The sequence below is a fragment of the Dermochelys coriacea genome, chromosome 6, assembly GCF_009764565.3.
Source record: "Dermochelys coriacea isolate rDerCor1 chromosome 6, rDerCor1.pri.v4, whole genome shotgun sequence".
Taxonomy (NCBI): domain Eukaryota; kingdom Metazoa; phylum Chordata; order Testudines; family Dermochelyidae; genus Dermochelys; species Dermochelys coriacea.
The window spans coordinates 79026153-79032283 of record NC_050073.1 but is presented as its reverse complement, the minus strand read 5'-3'; positions in this window follow the sequence as shown (position 1 = coordinate 79032283).

Genomic DNA, 6131 nt, shown 5'->3' with positions numbered 1-6131 from the left:
AAGAATGTCTGAGGAACAGTGTGGGGGGATAAACATGGGGAAATAGTTTTAGTTTGTGTAATGACCCATCCACTCCCAGTCTCTATTCAAGCCTAAGTTAATTGTATCCAGTTTACAAATTAATTCCAATTCAGCAGTCTCTCGGAGTCTGGTTTTGAAGTTTTTTTGTTGAAGTATTGCCACTTTTAGGTCTCTAATCGAGTGACCAGAGAGACTGAAGTGTTCTCCAACTGGTTTTTGAATGTTATAATTCTTGACGTTTGATTTGTGTCCACTTATTCTTTTACGTAGAGACTGTCCAGTTTGACCGATGTACATGGCAAAGGGGCATTGATGACACATGATGGCATATATCTCATTGGTAGATGGGCAGGTGAACGAGCCTCTGATATTGTGGCTGATGTGATTAGGCTCTATGATGGTGTCCCCTGAATAGATATGTGGGCACAGTTGGCAACGGGCTTTGTTGCAAGGATAGGTTCCTGGGTTAGCGGTTCTGTTGTGTGGTGTGTGGTTGCTGGTGAGTTTTTGCCTCAGGTTGGGGGGCTGTCTGTAAGCAAGGACTGGCCTGTCTCCCAAGATCTGGGAGAGTGATGGGTCATCCTTCAGGATAGGTTGTAGATCCTTGATAATGCGTTGGAGAGGTTTTAGTTGGAGGCTGAAGATGATGGCGTTCTGTTATTTTCTTTGTTGGGCCTGTCCTGTAGTAGGTGACTTCTGGTACTCTTCTGGCTCTGTCAATCTGTTTCTTCACTTCAGCAGGTGGGTACTGTAGTTGTAAGAATGCTTGATAGAGATCTTGTAGGTGTTTGTCTCTGTCTGAGGGGTTGAAGCAAATTCGGTTATATTGTAGAGCTTGGCTGTAGACAATGGATCGTGTGGTGTGATCTGGATGAAAGCTGGAGGCATGTAGGTAGGAATAGTGGTCAGTAGGTTTCCGGTATAGGGTGGTGGTTATGTGACCATCGCTTATTAGCACCGTAGTGTCCAGGAAGTGGATCTCTTGTGTGGACTGGTCCAGACTGAGGTTGATGGTGGGATGGAAATTGTTGAAATCATGGTGGAATTCCTCAAGAGCTTCTTTTCCATGGGTCCAGATGATGATGTCATCAATGTAGCGCAAGTAGAGTAGGGGCATTATGGGACAAGAGCTGAGGAAGCGTTGTTCTAAGTCAGCCATAAAAATGTTGGCATACTGTGGGGCCATGCGGGTACCCATCGCAGTGCCGCTGATTTGAAGGTATACATTGTCCCCAAATGTGAAATAGTTATGGGTGAGGACAAAATCACAAAGTTCAGCCACCAGATTTGCCGTGACATTATCGGGGATCTGTTCCTGACTTGTAGTCCATCTTTGTGTGGAATGTTGGTATAGAGGGCTTCTAGATCCATAGTGGCCAGGATGGTGTTTTCAGGAAGATCACCGATGGATTGTAGTTTCCTCAGGAAGTCAGTGGTGTCTCAAAGATAGCTGGGAGTGCTGGTAGCGTAAGACCTGAGGAGGGAGTCTACATAGCCAGACAATCTTAGTTTGCTTTTTTTGTTTATATGCTATGTAATCTGCTTTGATCTGTTTGCTATCACTTATAATCTATCTTTTGTAGTTAATAAACTTGTTTTTGCTTTATCTAAACCATGAGTTAGAGTGAAGTGTATGGGAATCTTAGCTCGGGGTAAAAGGCTATTGCATATTCCTTTCCGCATTGAGGGAGGAGGTGAATTTTATTTTTTTACACTGTACACTTCCCTGTGCAGCGCAAGACTGTATAATTTTGGGTTTATACTCCAGAGGGGGTGCACGCCTGAGGAGCTGGGAGTTGCCTTAACTGTAGCCTTTCTATGCAGGGACTAGTCAGAGAGCCTGCATGTAACTGCAGCGGAGTGTGTCCCTACCTGTATATAAATGTATGCTGGTGAAAGTGCAGGCTGGAGGGCTTTGCAGCTTGTCATAGCAGTATAGTGTGAGAGGGTGGGTCAGGGGGCTCAGTGGTACCCCACTTCCAGGTGGCACCCCGGGGAGAACCTGTCACACTAGGTATGTGAGCACTTATGCCTACTTCATTCATGTATTCTCAGCTGTGTGGGTGCAAAGCCTGAATTGCATGCACAGATGGCTAGACAGAGATCTCCTTTCAGGCAGTGTATGCACAAAATAAGCATGCATATGAGCTCAAGAACTAATCATTACTACTAATTATTATTGTTTATAATATTAGCTCCAATTTGTCCCTGGTGTAACTCCACTGAATTCACTGACCCATTATTGTCATATCCTCTTATTAGTCAAACTCTGTTAATGCTAAAGAGTTAAATGAATATATTAAGAGGCTCAAGCAAAGTGAGTAGAGAATCAATCATAGGATATTAGAGGCTGTCAGCTACTATATGAAAAGGTAATTAAATAAAAATATTGTGTTTAGGTCTCAGATGAGACACACAGGTTCCCAAAGAAAGGGTTTACTTAAAATCATTTAAAGACTCAACTAAATTTCCCTTGCAATGAGTGGTTAATACCACCACCACAATCTCCTTTTCTCAGATAGAATTTGAATATAAAAGAATCAGAAATTAACCAGAAATTTCTTTTGCACCCTAGTTACAGTAATCAAATTGATCTAAAAACTCCAAATCTCTGCTGGAGAGGCTGTTGGCAGACAGGACATCATCCCCACAAATTTTCTAGGACTGCTCTCAAATCCAAAATCACTAGTCTATATATGCAATAGCCTGCAAAATGCCTCTAATGCAATATTTGATGAAAATCTAATTTACTTTTTTAGTGAGAAATACCCTTCAGATTGCTAGAGAATTACATCTATTAAAAAGTTAACAAACTGCTAAGAAATGGATCACCATTTTATGGCTCACAAAAAGATGTGGCCAGACAAGATAAAAAAAAAATAGAAGATTCAGAACAAATTACTAGCCAAATCTGATAATCCCAGGGCAAATTCATAGAAAGATAAGCTGTAGCAGATTTATACGATATCTGCAGCTTGCTAAAAAAAAACAAAACCACACACAAACAAACCAAAAACAGGCCAACACAATTAAATCCAAAGGAATATACTAACACAAAATAAATCGGTCTTTCAAGGGAAATACAACATAACCACACCAATTCCAGAAACCTCTACTCATGAATAACAATACCACACCAAACTCTCTCTATATATTGGCTCACCTGCATGCCTACTTGCAACTTGTTTACAGATGAATGTATTGTATTAAATACCAGCTTGATTGACTATTACCAAGGCAACAATGGACTATTATCCCTTTATTACATCCTGTTTACACCACGTGTCTATGTATTCTCTGTAACAATCCCTTTAAATCACAAATAAATTACTGTAAGGAAAAGAAAAGGAGTACTTGTGGCACCTTAGCTTTCGTGAGCTACAGCTTACTTCATCGGATGCATTTGGTGGAAAAATTTGTTAGTCTCTAAGCTGCCACAAGTACTGCTTTTCTTTTTGCGAATACAGACTAACCCGGCTGCTACTCTGAAACCTGTAAGGAAAAGGATTTCATTGGATTTCTACTTAATCAAGTTCTACTTAATGAGTAAAGGGACAGAGCTTCCCAGTAAATTAACAGAAGGTATTTTATTTAAACACAGCTGATTCTTAACAAAGCCCTACAGCTAAAGGAGTGAACACTTCATTCATTCTTCCTCTGCTTAATACAAACACCAACTGCCTTGACTGATTTCCTTTTCTTTCACAGAAGGTTGCTTTTGCAGAATGCCATTGCTGCAAAAGTCCCTACGTAAAAGAGATTGATACCTTTTAAATAATATGAAAGTGAATCCACCCCAAGGCTGTATTGTTGCCATTAGTTAGTGCATACCAGCCCTTGACATGTGACAGATACATAACCTTGGCCCATATCATGTGATTGAGGCCAGGTAATAAAGATCTGTCCCTTGTAAGCACTCATGCAGGTTACAAATTTATTACACGGAGTTGTAATTATTCTGGGGAATATGAAGCCAATAAAAAATCCTGACCCTGGAATGAGCTCTGCATAGGTGGACCTCTGTGCCCACACGGAGCCCCATTGACTTTTCTGGGGCTCCATCTACTCAGAGAGTTACTTTTGGGAGGGAATTCAAGGGAGGATTGGGGCCCAAGTGCTTTGAATCTGATACAGATCAGAACTTGGACAGTCCCACTTTAAGGGTCTGAGGAATGCAGAACCGCTCTGTTACTTTAGGGACTGTCGTGTGACTATTAGGATAGGTGGGAACCTGGCAGAGACCTAGAAATGATTAGAATGCTTCCAAATTTTCCTGGAAGCAAGTGGAAACACATGAAAATTGTAGGTTAGTCTGTATTTGCAAAAAGAGAAGGAGTACTTGTGGCACCTTAGAGACTAACAAATTTATTTGAGCATAAGCTTTTGTGAGCTATATATATATATTTCGTGCTCAAATAAATATGAAAATTGTATACATTTTTCTTTGTTGATCCTAATTCTTTCCCATACTTTGTATCTAACATCACTTCCTTTAAAAAAAAAAAAAAAAAAGGAGTACTTGTGGCATAGAGACTAATAGAGCTGCTACTCTGAAACCTATCACTTCCTTTTGTTCATTTCCACTCACTGCATGCTATCAGCAGCTGCAACGTTAAAAAGGAATATTCTAACCAAATGAAATACAATCAATCATGGACAATATTTATTGGAAATTAGAGCAGACATACATAATTAATATTTAGCTCAGTAATTACTTGTCTCCCTTCTCCTTGCAGTATGCTATTCTCTAGCATGTACTATTTTCCCCACTGAAGGACAATTTATCATATATCATCATTATCAAAATATCATATTTTCCATTCCTTATCATTTAAAAGGCAGCTCTTACATGGCTTCAATTTTAGGGCTATACTATATGCATATTGGTCATATTAGTACTAATGGAACTTAATTATATGCCTGGAGGCAACAACGTACATAAATATATTCTCTGGGGAAAATACCAGTTTTCACCTTTATTTGGATTGAACAGAATAATTTATTACAGGTGAACTTAACTCAGTTCTACTTAGTAGAAAAAAAAAAGACTCACAAATCTATTTCTTCACTCCTGATCTGTCTCCTTCAGCCAAATTAAAATCTCAGCCTTACTGACATTTCCTTGTGGATGTCCAACCATCAGCTTAAGCTCAACAGCCTGAGTCTGGGCTACCTCCTGATGAGGGATTCAGGAGGAAGAGAGCCTGATCCCAGGTGGTAGGACTGCAGCTGTCAGCCGTAAGGGTGCAGGGCTCCAACTGTTCCCTTTATCCCCGCCTCCAGGGTGCACAGTCCGCCTTCTGCATGAGCCCCAGCCACGCAGGGCTGGCAGCCAGAGCTCTTTTAAAAAAGCTGGTGCCTCTGGGCATACTCCCACCCCTCCCTTGGGAGGCATGCCCAATCGTTTAGGAACCCCTGATTTAAAACATTTTAGTAATAATTAGCTACAGTCAGCACACAGATCCCTTTTGTTGGTGTGGCAGGGTGATGAATGGCTTTTTTTCTCTCCATCTTCTAGGTGGCAACCCTAAGGATGGGGGCTAGGATACTCAAGCTGGGAAGCAGGAGAGAGGAGGGCTGCACCCACCTGCTAGGGAAGGAGATTAGATAGTCAAATATCAGGGGGTAGTCGTGTTAGTCTGTATCTACAAAAACAACAAGGAGTCCAGTGGCACCTTAAAGACTAACAGATTTATTTACGCATAAGCTTTCGTGGGTAAAAACCTCACTTCAGATGCATCTGAAGAAGTGATGTTTTTACCCACGAAAGCTTATGCTCAAATAAATCTGATAGTCTTTAAGGTGCCACCGGACTCCTTGTTGTTTTGTCGATAGGCAAAGGGAGTCCAGAAACCATAAGCTATTCTTTTTATTTACAGAAGGAAAAATCTCACCTGAATCAAAATTCAGAGACACATATTTTTCTTACTCCAAAATGTTTTCATGGGGGAGGCGGTGTCATGCAATTCTCCCCCAACCGTTCTGCTGACAGGAGCGAGAGCACATTACATAAAACTACAATGCCTCCAAACTCATTCACTCCCCGACCTTGCGGCCTATTGAGTAACACGTCAGGCCAGCTCTGCATTGCTTTGCATACATTAGACTGG